At 42.3% G+C, this 17,609-nt stretch overlaps 1 long non-coding RNA gene across 1 annotated transcript in view; it reads left to right on the forward strand.

Annotated features, from left to right (window-relative positions):
* Positions 1–17,609, forward strand: part of LOC133514595 (uncharacterized) — a 36,350-nt gene that overhangs the window by 17,731 nt on the left and 1,010 nt on the right. The window lies entirely within an intron of this gene.

A 17,609-nucleotide genomic window follows, 5' to 3' on the forward strand; every position in this document is an offset into this window, starting at 1 on the left:
CCAAGGCCAAACGAAAAAAAAATTGCAATACTCTTATCCTGTGGAACCTTCATTGAATACATTTTTAAAATGATATAGTAAATGTCACATTTTAAAAAAAGCATCACAAAAAGCTATAAAGAAGGGGTAATAAAATACAAACAATGTATCAGCTATATAAAATTTTAATATAAGACAAAGAATTTTAAAAAGGGCTAAATAAGTGTATCTATAAATACAGTCAATCCCCAATACTGATGAAGGATAGAAATGGAAATGTGTTGACTGGTGCCAGTGGTGTGCTGAATAGATGGAAAGAATACTTTGAGAAGTTGATGAATGAACAATATGAGAGAGAAGGAAAAGGAGAAGAGGCAAGTGTGAAGGACCAGGATGTGTCAATGATTAGCAAGGTGGAAGTTGGTGGAGAAACAATTAGAAAGATGGAGGTACGCACTGGAAAGGAGAGGAATGAAGAATAGCTGAAGCAAAACAGAAAATATGTGCATGAATGTGAGAGGTGGAGGAGGAAGAGTGAAGCTCCAGGGAGAAGTGATAGCTAGGGTGGACGACTTCAAATACTTGCAGTCAATAATGCAGAGCAATGGAGAGTGTGGTAAAGAAGTGAAGAAACGGGTCCAAGAAGGTTGGAACAGCTGGCGGAAGGTGTCTGGTGTGTTATGTGACAGAAGAGTCTCTCCTAGGATGAACAGCAAAGTTTATAAAACAGTGGTGAGGCCGACCATGATGTACACATTAGAGACAGTGGCACTGAAGAGACAACAGGAAGCAGAACTGGAGGTGGCAGAAATGAAGATGTTGAGGTTCTCAGTCAGAGTGAGCAGGTTGGATAGGATTAAAAATGAGCTCATTAGAGGGACATCCAAAGTTGGATGTTGTGGAGACAAGGTTCGAGAGTGCAGACTTCAATGGTTTGGACATGTCCAGAGGCGAGAGAGTGAGTATATTGGTAGAAGGGTTCTGAGGATGGAGCTGCCAGGCAAACGAGCGAGAGGAAGACCAAAGAAAAGGTTGATGGATGTTGTGAGGGAAGACATGAGGGCAGTTGGACTGAGAGTGGAAGATGCACAAGATAGGCTTGGATGGAAAAAGATGACACGCTGTGACGACCCCGAACGGGACAAGCCGAAAAGAAAAGAAAACGAAGAAGTCAATCCCCAATACATAATAGACAACATAAATGTGATCTAGAGAGATTCAAATGTAATTTTAATTAAATTTAAATGTATTAAACAGGTTATAAACTGTTCTATACCTCATGTTCTCAGAGTCTCGCTGTCCAGAAATAGGAGACTTGTATAAATTACTTTGGGAAGAAAAAAAAACTCACTCACACAATACACATATAAGAGGTGTAGTGTGCTTGCTTCAAGTTGTCCCTCCCAGTTGAAGTTGACACGTAAAACAAAAGAAAATTAAGCATTATGTGTTTAAACACGAACATTTTCAAACAAACCAGATCATTGTGTTTAACGAAACTATACTTGCTTCATAGTAACATATACATAAATGCAATGTAGTTATTATACCATGAATGAATGAATGAAATGAAGATTTTTAGTATGTTATTAATGAAAAAAAAAAAGGCAGCCAGTATGGACCCATGCCTTTTTTCACCACAAAACATGATCTTGACGTATATGGCTTTTCATAACTCCCACCATGAAAATCCTCTCGAGGGATTTGTTTTCGAGAAGAAGAAGGAAGTGACATACGGGGCAGGAACGCCCTCAAGCGGACTTGTTTGTTTCTATTAGTTTTACCTGCGGGAAGGTAGCTCATTGTTCCTTCGTTTTAGCTAAAACGCCAGCTCGTTGCATTGCTGGATATTGTTCGACCACTCGGGAGGATGGATTTACCCTTCATAAGTTTCCAAGAGACCCGGTTCGTCGTGAAAAATGGATTGCACGGGTGGAAAGGACAAGAGCTTCGTGGGTTCCAAATGACAGGTAGGTGTGTGTACAGTTACTAAAAAACAAATAATAGTTGGGGGAGGGGGCGTAATCCATAAATCAGGGGTGCTAAATGTGTCGATGTGCGCATCGGAAGGCTTCCTTTGTAGCAGCCGCTGAAGGACGGCCTCCGTAGGCCTTGTGGATCGCCACCGGCCTTGTCGTCAATGCTGAGCCGGAGTGGCTTGTCACGGCGCCGGGCTTCAATGAGCCGGCCGCCAGCCTTGTCGGCCAAGGTGGCTCGTCGCAGTGCCGAGCCGCGGTGGCTCATCTCCTACGCGGAAGTGAATCAGACGGGAAGGCAGTTTGGCCACGGCGTCGTCGTTGCTTGCAGGCAGCGTTTATCACAAACGCGTGGTGGTGGATCGGGCGAGTAGGTGGTTTGACCGTGATCCGCATATCATCTAAATATGGCTCGAAACAATCAGGGTAATATTGCTCTGGTAACTTCACTCAGTTGTGAGATGTTCTCTTCTTCGAAAAGAGCTTCCGTGTCAGAAGGGGCATGTTCGTCTCCCACAGTCGGGGCCACTCCGTGTTTTCAATGCCAAATGTCCGGGGTGACGTCACGGGCAGGAGATGCAGCCAATATGGTGACCACTTGTTGAATGACACTTCCGCAACTTTGCACATGGATGACGCGCTCTCCGCTCATATTTATTTTTTTGTATAGACATTGAAGTGAATAATGTTATATGTATTTTTCATTACAATATATATTTTAGAATGTTTATAGGGATGGCACTTGACCTTGAAAGTTTCGACCGTTGACACAAGGCAGGTGGACAGCGTGAGGGGCAGCTGTGGGGAAGGATGCTTCCTGAAGTCCACAATCATCACTCAAGTCTTGAGCGTGTTCAGTTCCAGGTTCCAAAACTCTAGCCTCTCCACTTCCTGTCGAAACGCAGATTTACACGAGATCAGTTCAGGACCTTTTCTGCTTCTTCGGGATCCCTTCCGGTAGAGCTCAGTGCTGCCTCATATGCTGCAGCACAATGTGGTACTGTACTTAAAAAGTCTAAATTGGGACTCGCCTTATACCGTCAAAACTGATTAAAAAGATCGCTTGAAAATCAGTGTTAGGTTTTTTTTAGTTGTTTTTCAACACTTTGACAACATTATTGGTGCTTCAAAGAAAACCTTCAGCTACATCCATAATCACATACTAATTAAGCCTACAACAGCCTACAACATTGTGAAAGCATGTGCCATAAAAGGGCTGATGAGCAGACATACACAGACACACACTCACGTCGCTGCTGTTGTTGTTGCGTTGACTGTGCCTGTAGTCCCAGTTGGTTTTTGTTCAATTGCTGATTGGGTCCTCCTGCGCTTTTGTGTGCCGCGTTTCATCAAAGTGGAGTTTTAATTTCCCCCGACCGCACTTTGCATGCGTAACAATTGATTATTGCACACTTTTATTCATTTGGGCTGTACTCACACACTTTGGCTCTCATGAGGACTTTCACTGGCTCCTTGTTGCACTCAAGTGTGTGACGTTTAAAAAAAAAAAAAATCATGGCATGATTCCACAAAGCCAAAAATGTCTCCTTGTGCTTATTATTCAGAATAAAAACAAGACCAACGGGTAGTTTTTCTGATGACTGACCTCAGATCAGCTTTTCATGAATAAAACGCTTCATGATAACGCTCCTGTTATGGTAGCCACTGTGTACAATACCATAATACTTTACCACGTGAAAAATGTTACTGCCTGTACAATAATGCTCCTTCCTGTCTTCTTATGCTATTGTGACTACAAATGGTAAATAGCATTTAAGGCACTGAATGCACAAAGCAAGACTCACAGATTGATGAAACAGATCACAACATCGCAAACTAACAAAAACTAACTCAATGAATCAAAACTTTGCGTGATAATCAAAGGATCATAATATTAGGTTTGGGGCTATCGTGTATTTTTGGGGTTAGTTATTCAAGCAATTATCCCATCAATTAATCTATTAAACAGGTAAAAATGCATATCGTGTCATTAAACAACAATACAAATACAAGGTATTATTTTTATCTACTCTGGTTTGCCCTGTAGAAACCGTGACTTTAAATGTGTGTGGTTTTAAAAGGTGCGTCACGGAGGCGCAGCTGTACAGCGTTGGCATCACAGTTCTGAGAACTCGGGTTCAAATCCTGGGCCCGCTTGTCTGGAGTTTGCATGTTCTCTCCAGTTTCTTCCCACATCCCAAAAACATGCATTAATTGGAGACTCGAAATTGCCCCTAGGTGTGACTGCGAGTGTGACTGTTGTCTGTCTTTATGTGCCCTGTGATTGGCTGGCAACCACTTTAGGGTCTACCACGCCTCCTGCCCGAACTTAGCTGGGGTAGGCTCAAGTGCTCCCGTGACCCTTGTGAGGATAATCGGCTCAGATAATGGATGGATGGTTTTAAAAGGCAGGAGCTAACCTGGTGATTGACATGGGTGTCAGCAAATGGGAGCGTACAGTTGACTCTCTTGAGGTCAGAATAGTGCCTCGCTGTAAACTGTCTAACAAATCAACATGTTGAATCCTCCTTTTGTGTTTCGGTTGTTACTGTTTGTTCAATAAAGTGATGGAAGTGCATTGTCGGCTGTGTTTGTCCTTGACTACTATTACAATACCTTGGAACTAGCAGTGGTAGTGTGTAATGAATTGACTAGTGATATTTACGGTGTAGCACGTGGTTAGAGTTGGCCTCACAGTTCTGAGGACCGGGGTTCAAATCCTGGCCTGGCCTGTGTGGAGTTTGCATATTCTCCCCATGCCTGCATGGGTTTTCTCAAGGATCTCCGGTTTCCTCCCTCATCCCAAAAACATGCATTAATTGGAGACTCTAAATGGCCCTCAGGTGCAATTGTGAATCCGAATGTTGTCTGTCTCGATGTGCCCTGTGATTGCCTGGCAACCAGTTCAGGGTGTACCCCGCCTCCTGCCCTATGATAGCTTGGATAGCCTCCAGATTTTCTGTGACCCTTGTGAAGATAAGCGGCTCAGAAAATGGATGGATATTTACATGACCTCGTCTAGGGATTTGTAGACGTGCTGCTATTCTTTGCAGGAGACACATTCCGTAGGCTCCAGCACTCCTGCCACCCTTGTGGCTTGGAAAATTGATGGATGGACATTCCAAATTGTATTCCTTAAGTCTGCCACAGGGGTCTCATTTCATGTGCGTCCCACGGCCAAGACACAAAAATTGGCAGGGACTCATGAACCATATTAAATCTGAACCTATAGAATGGTGGTTTATTACTCACCCTGTGTGTGCGTATAGGAATGCATACTTGTGTGTTTGGTGAAGGGCTTCTACTTACAGCAGATCAAAAGTATGGCTCCTGCCTTGATGCTCGTCAATCAGAGGTAGAGTAGGGTAGGTCGTTGTTCATTACAATGGACACGTGAATTTTTTTCTGGATTTGACATATTTTGATTTTTGTAGTAATACCCGCTGTGCTGCTCATGATGCAGCAAGCCACTGGCAGAACACCGTTTTCTCCATAGATGAACACAACTGAGACACTTAAGGGAAAGTATCGGGCTAGTGAGCTAAGGGCTGGAGCTAAAAAGCTCACTCGACCATGGCAACATTGTTAAGGTATCAGCGCTCGGAGTTTTGTGTGTGTTCCCGACTTGACACACACACATAAAAGTTAACTGTTTATAAACCATAAATATAGTGGGAAACGTTATCAATAGTCAGGCTGTAATTGCAATTGTAATTGTACATTTTAGCATGATTTGACTGATAGGTGAAGGTCCAGCAGCCTGAAGTCAGGCCTTATTTTACATTTTATTTGTCCTGTATTCTACTGGATAAAAGCTAATTGACGGGTAAAATCTCTTTTTCAAGAGTGAAAAGGCAGGAGAAATGCATATGGGAATAAAACCCCATCAACGATAGTGTAATTTATTGTGATACATTTTGGGTAAAAAAACAAAAAACAAAATGCAGCCCTATGGGGGCACAAGCCAGAGCAATCTGTAGGCCGATCCCAAGCCTAGATGAATGACTCGGATTAACAAGGTCCGTCCCCGGCACTTTTGATCTGTAAGTCGGAGGAAATTCAGCTACTGTCGGTTAAAGACAAAGAGGAGGGAATACAGGGAAGGAAGAGCACAGAGCCTACAACTGAGTGTAGGGACTTTGAATGTTGGGACTATGACAGGAAAAGCTCAGGAGTTGGTTGACATGATGAGGTTGATATATTGTGCATCCAAGAGAGCAGGTGGAAAGGTAGTAAGGCGAGAAGTTTAGGAGCAGGGTTTAAATTATTTTACCATAGAGTAGGTGGGAAGAGAAATGGAGTAGGGGTATTTTTAAAGGAAGAGTTGGCTAAGAATACCTTGGAGGTGAAAAGAATATCAGATCGAGTGATGAGGCAAAAATTTGATATTGAGGGTGATTAGCGAGCAATTGTGCTCCTCTGGTAGGATGTGACCTAGAGTTGAAATAGAAATTCTGGAAGAAACTAAATGAAGTAGTTCTGAGCATCCCAGACAGAGAGAGTTGTCATTGGTGCAGATTGTAATGGACATGTTGGTGAAGGAAACAGGGACAATGAAGAAGTGATGGGTAAGTACGGTATCCAGGAACGGAAACTTGTGAAACTGGCAGATGGTGGTGGACTTTGCAAAAAGGATGGAAATGGCTGTAATGAACACATTTTTTCCAGAAGTTGAGATGCGACGTAAGGCAACGGGAGAGGTGGCAAAGGCTAAACAAGAGGAATATGATGACATGTACACCAGGTTAGACATGAAAGAAGCAGAAAAGGATTTCTGCAGGTTGGCCACACAGAGGGATAGAGATGGGAAGGATATGCAGCAGGTAAGGGGGATTAAGGATTGAGATGGAAATGTGTTGACTGGTGCCAGTAGTGCGCTGAATAGATGGAAAGAATACTTTGAAAAGTTGATGAAGAAAATGAGAAAGAAGGAAGAGTAGAAGAGTATGGTGGACCAGGGAGTAGCAATGATTAATAAGATGGAAGTTAGAAAGGCACTAAAGAGGATGAAAAATTGGAAAGGCAGTTGTTCCTGATAAAATACTGGTGGAGGTATGGAAGCAGTTTGGAGAGGTGGCTGTGGAGTTTTTGGCCAAATTGTTCAACAGTATTCTGTTATACTGTTCAGGTGAGAAGATGCCTGAAGAATGGAGGAAAAGTGTGCTAGTTCCCATTTTTAAGAACAAAGGCGATTTCCAGAGCTGTGGGAACTATAGAGGAATAAAGTTGATGAGCCACACAATGAAGTTATGGGAAAGAGTAGTGGTGGCTAGACTCAGGACAGAAATAAGTGACTGCAAGCAACAGGACCACTGCATTATTAACTTAAAGTGCGACTGTCATCCCTATAAACATTCAAAAATAGATATAACAGTATTCACTTCAATGTCAATACGAAAAAATAAATGTGTGCGGATCGTGCGTCATCCATGCGAAAGTTGTGCAATTGAGTGTCCCTCGACATCCAAGTGGTCGCCATATTAGTCGTGTCCTCTATCCTTGACGTCATCGTCACTTCCACCGTATATTAAACTATTGTTTCGAGCCATATTCAGATGATATGCGATCATGGCCAAACCGCATCCCCGTCCAATCCACTTCTGCCACGATGGCTCATCCCCGCCGGCCGGTGTGGCTTATGACAGAGCCTAGCGTGCTGCTTTAGGGGAGTGTTCACAGACGCTGCAGTACTGAGCAACACAGTCGAGCCGGGGCGCTTTATGCGCACATGCGACTGAGTAACGCATTCTCGGCTGGGTTCTTCAGAGCCGCCCCGTCACAAAACCCGACACGCAGCCTCCGCAGAAGCTGTGACCGCCGAACGCGGCGCCTCAGCTGGTGTGGCGCCATGGTGGCATATAATGGAGCCGAGGCGTGTGTCACGTCCCATCGGAAACGAGAGTAGGACCCAAATGCAGGAACTCGGAAGACGCAAGGTAGTTCAAGAAGAGACACGTTTATAATATGCAGAGGTCGGGGATCGAGCAGGCAGTCCGGTGCAGCAGCGGTAGTTGGGACGTCGAGCGACGAGAACAAATGAGCGGACAGGCAGGAGTCGGTACACGGGGAAACAATCAACGCAGGCAGAAGTATCAAAGGAGTCAGGCTTACAAGGTTGGTCGGAGAACGGACGAAGGTCGGTACACACAGGTTCGATCAGGGATACCGGAGCACACGAATGGAACATGAAGATCATACGAACTGGCGCCGGCCAGTTGTCATCGCGGTCATATAAATCCACAGCCTAATCAGGCTGCATGAGGCGCAGGTGTGCACCTTCCAATCAGAGCACCTGCGCGGACACCCGCACAGCTCGTGGTGGAACGGCAGGATATGTGCTGCTTTTAGAGGGTTGTTCACAGCCACCGCAGTAGGCGATGAACACAATCGAGACGAGGCTGAGTGAGACATTGTTGGCTGGGCGACGCGCACATCGACACATTTCATACGCGGATCTTTTGTTACGTTATGAGAGAGACTGAATACGTGGTCGGCTAAAAAATATTATTTTTTTTAGTAGCTGTATACACACCTACCTGTTATTTGGAACCCACGAAGCTCTCCTCCACTGCACCCGTGGAATCCATTTTTCACAACGAACAGGGTCTCTTTCAAACTTATGAAGGGTAATTCCATTCTCCCGAGTGTTCAAGCAATGTCCAGCAATGCAATGAGCCGGCACTTTGGCTAACACGAAGGAACAACGAGCTACCTTCCCGGAGGTAAAACTAATGGAAACAAACAAGTCCACTAGGGGGCGCCGCTGTCCTTTACGTCAATTCCTGCTTCTTCACGAAAACAAATCCCTCGAGAGGATTTTCATGGCAGGAATTATAAAGAGCAGTATACGTCAAAATCATGTTTTGTGGTGAAAAAACCCATGGGACCATATTGGCTGTGGGTTTTTCATTAATAATATACCAAAAATCATCCATTTCATGACAGTCGCACTTTAAGGATGCGAGTGGAAACGTACAGAGATGGTGAGAAGGAGCTACATTGTGTCTGTGTGGATCTAGGGAAAGCCTATGACAGAGTCCCAAGAGAGGAACTGTGGTACTGCATGCGTAAGGCTGGCGTGGCAAAGAAATATGTCATAATAGTATAGGACATGTATGAGGCCTGCAGAACAGTGGTGAGGTGTGCCGTAGGTGTGACAGAAGATTTTAAGGTGGAGGTGGGACTGCATCAGGGATCAGCTTTGAGCCCCTTGCTGTTTGCTGTGGTCATGGATAGGCTGACGGATGAGGTTAGTTAGACTGGAACTTTCTTGGTCCCATGATATTGTGATATGCAGTGAAGGCAGGGAGCACGTAGAGGAACAATTAGAACGATTGAGGCATGCACTGGAAAGGAGAGGAATGAAGATTAGCCGAAGTAATACAGAATATATGTGTGCGAATGCGAGGGGTGTAGGGGGAAGAGTAAGGCTCCAGGGAGAAGAGATAGCGAGGGTGTACGACTTCAAATACTTAGGGTCAACAATCCAGAGCAATGGTGACTGAGGTAAGCAAGTGAAGAAACAGGTCCACGCAGGTTGGAACAACTGACGGAAGGTGTCTGGTGTGTTATGTGACAGAAGAGTCTCCACTAGGATGAAGGGCAAAGTTTACAAAACAGTGGTGAGGCCGGCCATGATGTACGGATTAGAGACGGTGGCACTGAAGAAACAACAGGAAGCAGAACTGGAGGTGGCAGAAATGAAGATGTTGAGGTTTTCGGTCGGAGTGAGCAGGATGGATAGGATTAGAAATGAGCTCATTAGAGGGACAGACAAAGTTGGATGTTTTGGAGACAAGGTTAGAGAGAGCAGATTTAGATGGTTTGGACATGTCCAGAACCGAGAGAGTGACTATATTGGTTGAAGGGTGCTGAGGATGGAGCTCCCAGGCAAAAGAGCGAGAGGAAGACCAAAGAGGAGGTTGATGGATATTGTGAGGGAAGACATGAGGGCACTTGGTGTTAACGAGGAAGATGCACGAGATAAGACAGGTGCACATGGACATAGATGACACCCTGTGACGACCCCTAATAGGACAAGCCGAAAGGAAAAGAAGATGATGATATTGGTTAAAAATATTCTCCTAAAAAATTGGTATTGTGGCAGGCTGAAACCTAAAGAGAGTGCAATAGCATTGAATACAACAACACCAAATGTACAAATTGTACATATAAAAAGCTGCAATTGAACAGGACCTCAAAGCTACAACCGTACTGTAGTGGAGGATTACTGTATCTGTACTCCGTGACGATAAGTTGCAGGGACATTGCTCCAGGCTACGTACTCAAAGTTCCCAGACATGTGTATCCTGTGACTCACATCGTCTCAAGTGTAAAATGAACTACAGTAGGAGCCAGTTTGCGTCGATGGAAGTTCACAGAAAAAGAAGTTTCAAAGCAGACATTTTATGTAGAATTTTTTTGTATTAAAATGTTTGGAACAATTGGATTACGCTTACACACTTTCCCTAACATTCCCAACCTGCTCAATTAGAGCTGCAACTAATGATTATTTTAATACTCAAATATTCTATTAGTTCTGTTTTTTTTAATGAATTAATGAATCAGATTTAAAAAAAAAAAAAAACAGTTTCAAATTCTCATCGTTTTGTAAACAAACAGGACATTAGTCAAATTAACAGGGCCGAAAATGCGCAAACATGAATTGATTATAATTCAGTTCCTGGTTTGGGCTGTAACATATCGGAAAATGTACAAAAATTTTGATCATTCTTATCCATAAGTTAAGAGCAGAGGTTTGCGAATGTCTAAATTTGAATCAAATCAAACATATTTAATCTGCTTTCATGGCTGACTACAGAAATCTGAGAACATTTAATCAGTCATCAAAATAGTTGCTGATTAATTTGATGATTTATTAGTTGTTGATTAAACGATGAATTGTTGCACCTTAAATTGAATGCATCACTAACTCATGTTTGCTTTGGTGACATGACGAAAAAATTTTAAGACTCCATTTAACTTTCTGTGAATCCTTCTGCATATCATTTGAAGTCTTGTTGGATTCGTGTAAATGATGTAAATGTATTTATTTATTCCATTGACCACAAAAAAAACAAAAAAAAGAAAATGAGTCTCATCAAAATGTCAAAACGCTTTGCATGTGTGAGGAGTCTTTGCTTATTTGCATAATGTTTGGCTAAATAATTCATGCGCAGAAGCGGAGCTCACCGACAGGTGAGGCAGACGGACATTAAATCCGCTCACGCAATAAATACCGTGAAGTTAAAAAAGCGACTTTATTTAATCCACTGACACAAATGTGACTTGAACTCTGATTAATGGAGCAGAGAAATTAAAATCACGCAGGTGAGTACACTGACATCAACATAAACAAGGACTAATAATTATTCACAGAATAAAATAAATAAAATAGCACACTACTAGTGTGCAGAAATGTCATACACACGTTTTTTTCCCTAATAACATCTTATGTTCCATGTACTCCTACAGTCTTTGTCCTCACTAGTAATTCAGTACACCAGTAGGCCAACTGCCTTATTAATCGTGTTTTTTTCCACTCACTGTGGACCTCTTGTACTACTCGTGAACCCCTTGATGTTAACATGTAGAATTTTGACTGTCACTTGTATTACTAGTAGCATACAGATGTTAACTAGTACTGTACGCAGTTTGGCCTTGGTATTCATTAGAGCCCACTTGTTGAATGAATAAACAAACTCACGAACTGTATTGCAAATTATCTCAGTGCAACACCAACTAACTTGATGCATTACAAACTCACTCCCATACATAATACTGTCACAAACTAACTCCATTAGTGGAACAACTACAGTTGTCCTATCACTTCTTCCACAACTGCATTCCATTGTTGTATGACATATCTGCACACTAGTATAACAGCTGTGGCAGAGAAGTAGAATGACCAGGGCACACTAGCAAAGCAAAGCAAATAATTATTTACAGTGAAGAAAATAAGTATTTGAACACCCTGCTATATTGCAATTTCTCCCACTTAGAAATCATGGAGAGGTCTGAAATTTTCATCATAGGTCCATGTCCGCTGTGAGAGAGATAATCTAAAAAGAAAAATCCAGAAATCACAATGTATGATATTTAAATTTTTTATTTGTGTGATACAGCTGCAAATAAGTATTTGAACACCTGAGAAAACCAATGTTAATATTTGGTACAGTAGCCTTTGTTTGCAATTACAGAGGTCAAACGTTTCCTGTAGTTGTTCACCAGGTTTGCACACATTGCAGGAGGGATTTTGGCCCACTCCTCCACACAGATCTTCTCTAGATCAGACAGGTTTCTGGGCTGTCACTCAGAAACATGGAGGTTCAATTGGGTTTACATCTGGACACTGACTAGGTCACACCACAACCTTGATGTGCTTCTTACGGAGCCACTCCTTGGTTTTCCTGGCTGTGTGCTTTGGGTCATTGTCATGTTGAAAGACCCAGCCACGACCCATCTTCAAAACTCTGAATGAGGGAGGGAGGTTGTTCCCCAAAATATCACAATACATGGCCTCGGTCATCCTCTCTTTAATACAGTGCAGTCATCCTGTCCCGTGCGCAGAAAAACACCCACAAAGCATGATGCTACCACCCCCATGCTTCACAGTAGGGATGGTGTTCTTGGGATGGAACTCATCATTCGTCTTCCTCCAATCACGGCTTGTGGAATTATGACCGAAAAGTTCCATTTTGGTCTCATCTGACCACAAAACCTTCTCCCATGACTCTTCTGTATCATCCAAATGGTCATTGGCAAAACTTAAGAGGGGCCTTGATGTGCTGGTTTAAGCAGGGGAACCTTCTGTGTCATGCATGATTTCAAACCGTGACGTATTAGTGTACTACTAACGATCACCATGGAAACGGTGGTCCCAGCTCTTTTCAGGTCATTGACCAAGTCCTGTCTTCGTAGTCCTGGGCAGATTCCTCACCTTTCTAAGGATCGTTGAGACCCCACGAGGTAATATCTTGCATGGGGCGCCACTCCAATTGAGATTGACCGTCATGTTTAGCTTCTTCCATTTTCTAATGATTGCTCCAACAGTGGACCTTTTTTCACCAACCTGCTTGGCAATTTCTCCGTAGCCCTTTCCAGCCGTGTGGAGGTGTACAATTTTGTCTCTGGTGTCTTTGGACAGCTCTTTGGTCTTGGCTATGTTACAAGTTTGAGTCTTACTGATTGTATGGGGTAGACAGGTGTCTTTATGCAGCTAAGGACCTCATCTGATTCAGGATATTACATGGAGTGGAGGTAGACTTTTAAAGGCGGACTAACAGGTCTTTGAGGGTCAGAATTCTAGCTGATAGAGAGGTGTTCAAATACATATTTGCAGCTGTATCACACAAATAAATCATTAAAAAAAATCATACATTGTGATTTACTACTACTTTTTAGATTATCTCTCTCACAGTGGACATGCACCTACAATGAAAATTTCAGACCCCTCCAATATTTCTAAGTGGGAGAATTTGCATTATAGCCGGGTGTTCAAATGCTTATTTTCTTCACTGCATTTTTTATTATATTTATTTATATAGAACATTTTATACACGCGGTAACTCAATGTGCTTTACATGGTTGCATAGATTTTAATACAAATACATTAAACATTTAAAATGGGGAAAAAACAATAAAAATGACAAAATATATTTAAAAATGAAAAATAATTAAAAGCTGTGTACAATGCAAGCAATATTAAAATTGAAATACTCCACAAAGCATGAGAAAAAATAAGCATTTTCAACCTGGATTTAAAAACATTTACTTGGGGCTAGTCATCACCTCTGACCAGTAGTATCTGTTCTAAAGTGGATTGGAAGCCTGTGTAAGGACTTATATTACTTGGGACTTATAGGCATTATATGCTCTGACCTCTTCGTTCTGGTCAGAAGCAGAGCTGCAGCCTTCTGAACAAGGTGCAGCTGTTTAATGCTCTTTCTGGGGAATCCAGTCAGAAGACCATTACAATAGGCAAGTCGACTTGAGAGAAAGGCATGGATGAGCTTTTCCTGGTCTGCTTGACATATGAAAGCCTTCACTCTAGGTATGTTCTTCAGATGGTAAAAGGCAGTTTTGGTGATTGATTTGATATGACAGTTGAAGGGCAGGTCGCAATTCATCAGAACAGCCAGGTTTCTGAGTCCAGATATTTACTAACAGCAGTTCTCTTTTTTTTTATTGCCAAAAACAACTGTCTCAATTTTGTTGTAGTTTAGTTGAAGAAAATTTGGGCTCATCGAGTTATTTATCTGCTTCAGACAGTGAGAGAACACCTCAGTTGAACTGCAGTCATCTCGAGACACTGCTACATAAGACTGTGTGTCATCTGCAGAGCTATGATACTCAAAACTAAAGTTCTGGAAATTTTGATCTGAGGATCGCATATAGAGGCTGAACAGGAGGGGTCAACTACATGTTACTTGTGAGGCAAAACTATGCACGGGTTGATGTCCACAGAATGCTAGGAGTACTAGTGAAGTGCTAGTTATTAATAACCAGATTTTTATATCAGGTTATTTCTAGTACTGGTAGTGTTCAAATACTAGGAATATTTAGCTGCCCTAATAGTATACCAAAGTTGTTCTACTAGTGTGAAAACATGTAAAAACAGTAGTGGAAGACAGGAGTGGGAAATATATTACTTGTAAGGCACAGACATTTGACTCATGTGGACTAGTCATTTTACTGATGTGCTCAATTGTCTCACAAGTGTAAAGATAAAAAAGTATAAAAGTACAGACCCTGAGATGGATATCAAGGGTAGCAAATCAATGTTTTTACCATAAGTGTGTTGTTAAGTAGAACGAGTTACCAGTGTTACTGAGCAAAACAGCACATTAGTTGTGCATGCTACTGGTACTACTAGTGACATGCTTAAATTCTAAGGGTTAAAATTGTATGCTTTAAACACAGTATTAGTAGGAAGTTGAATGTCAAAGAGTTCAAAAAGGGGAAAAAAACATTCCCAGAAAACACTGACGTTCTACTACTGTGCCCCAGTAGTTGTCCTAGTGCAGTTATTTGTCTTACAAGTTTGAGTGTACTCATACACGGACCTCAAGTTGCTCCAGAATAAATGCTCAAAGAGCTTTCCATAGCGAGTTGTCCTCCTGAGTGACCTCTCGCTCAATTAATCTGCTTGCCGCTTCCCGCCAGACGCGAAGATAACAGCGTGAGTGAGTGGTCCCCTACGTAAAGATAACAAACAGCGAGCGCGTCTGTGGGCTCAAGTGCTCCTGGCGACCATTCAAGGCTCTTAAAGCAAACAAAGCAGAACGACGTCGTCAAGTCAGCAGCATAAAAAAGATGCCTTGCGCTCTGATGGCCCACACGGTAATGCAGTTCCCCCAACGGTATGACTTAAGATGACATGAAGCAAAGGATCCTGATCAAATTGGACCATGACGTCCCAAACAGACGTACTCACTGCATCACAAAGTAAGTTGATGCATTGCAAACTAACTCCATGGACCACATCCCAATTTAAGAGAATGACATCACAAACTAAGTCAGTGCATCACTCCATCACCAACTAACGGAATGTAGCATGGCATTGTCAACTAACTCCATGCTTCACATAGCACCTTCATTTATCTTAACGTAAAATTAACTCAGTGCATCACAAAATCAATCACTGCACCCTGAAATCACTGACTAACTCAAGGAATTGGAAACTAACTTAATGCATCAGAAACTGGTTCAATGTATCGCAACATTACAAACTAACTCCATACTAATTTAGGTGATTATCACATCAGAAGATAGCTCAATAATTCACTAATTGAATGCATTACCACAACAACAACTCAATGTATCATGACATCATCAATTAACATGAATCACTGAATAATGAGATCACAGACTAACTCAGTGCATCTTTACCTCACAAACTAACTCAGTAAACCACTCTGTCAAAGCTTCATAACATCCATTATGTATTACTTTACAGCATCACAAATAACTCAGTGCATCAACTCGTCATGGAGACAATACATTCAGTAGATCATAACATCCGAAACTAAGTAAATGCATCAGAACACCACAAAATAACTGTATATATCACAAAGTAACTCAAACCTTTTGATATCAATTACTGAATAGAACACATCATCAAAAATTAACTGGGTGGATCATGACATGACTAACCCAGTAGACACGATACAAACTAATTCAATGAGTCATAGCTAAGAACGCAATGGATCACGACTTTAAGAACTACAGTAACGCGCCACTTTACAAACCAACCATAGTCCATCACCAACTACCTCAGGACCTCAATTATTCATATCTCATACTAACTTGGTGTATTGTAAACAAAGTCATGACACCCCTAACTAACTGGATGCATCATGACATCACAAATGAATGAATCAATGAGTCATGATTCTTTAAATCAGTACATCAAAAATATTCAGTGGCTAATGAACTAGTGCACCACGACATCACAAAGCCAATTGATCATGCAGTCACAAAAAAATCTCTCTATAAATCAACCATAGCTTACTAACTCAAAGGATCATGACATAACAAATGACCTAAAAAAAGCGCCACATATGTCAGTGCATCATAAATTAATTCACAAGACCACCAACTTAATCCATTCATCATGACAATGCAAATGGACTCAACATGGAACCAAATAACTACTGTATTACTAAAACATTGGCCTTACAATTCTGAGAACCGAGGTTCAATGGCAGCCCCGCCTGTGTGGAGTTTGCATGTTCACTCTGTGCCTGCGTGAGTATTCTCAGAGCACTCTGGTTTCCTCCCACATACCAAAAACATGCACTGACTGAAGACTCGAAATTACCCTTATGTGTGATTGTGAGTGCGACTGTTGTCTGTCTCTATGTGCCCTGGAAACCAGTTCAGCGTGTACTCCACCTCCTCCCAGATGATAGTTGGGATAGTCTCCAGGACTCCTGCGACCCTTGTGCGGATAAGTGACTCAAAAAATGAATGAATTAATATTTCACACATTCTGCCAGGGCTCAGCTGGTAAAGTCTTGACCTCACAGTTCTGAGGACCATGTTCGATCCCAGCCCCGCCTGTGTGGAGTTTGCATGTCCTCCCCGTGCCTGCGTGGGTTTTCTCCGGGCACTCCGGTTTCCTCCCGCCTCCCAAAAACATGCAACATTAATTGGACACTCTAAATTGCCCCGAGGTGTGATTGTCAGTGCGACTGCTGTCTGTCTCCTGTGATTGAATGGCAAGCAGTTCAGGGTGTACCCCGCCTCCTGTCTGTTGACAGCTGGGATAGGCTACAGCACTCCCCGTGACCCTCGTGAGGATAAGCAGCAAAGAAAATGGATGAATGGATTCTGCCAGGGTATGTAAACGTTTAAGCACTGCACATACATGCAGTCATATGTAACCCTTTCATATTGGAATGAAAGTTTAGGCTACACTTAATTCATAATCTCAAGATGGCAGTGGCATAGTAGAATGAACATGTGCTGCTTTTTCATAATCTCAAAATGGCAGAATACATTCATAAAATGGCGGGGTTTAATTTTCCCCTATACCTGTGTAAAATATGCACCATTGACTTGACTTTTTTGGGGGGGCGGGGGTGCATTATACATGAGATATTATGGTAACAGCTACATGTATTGTGTGTATATTCTTATGTTGTGTGCGTG

Source organism: Syngnathoides biaculeatus, chromosome 16, assembly GCF_019802595.1.
Source record: "Syngnathoides biaculeatus isolate LvHL_M chromosome 16, ASM1980259v1, whole genome shotgun sequence".
Lineage (NCBI taxonomy): Eukaryota > Metazoa > Chordata > Actinopteri > Syngnathiformes > Syngnathidae > Syngnathoides > Syngnathoides biaculeatus.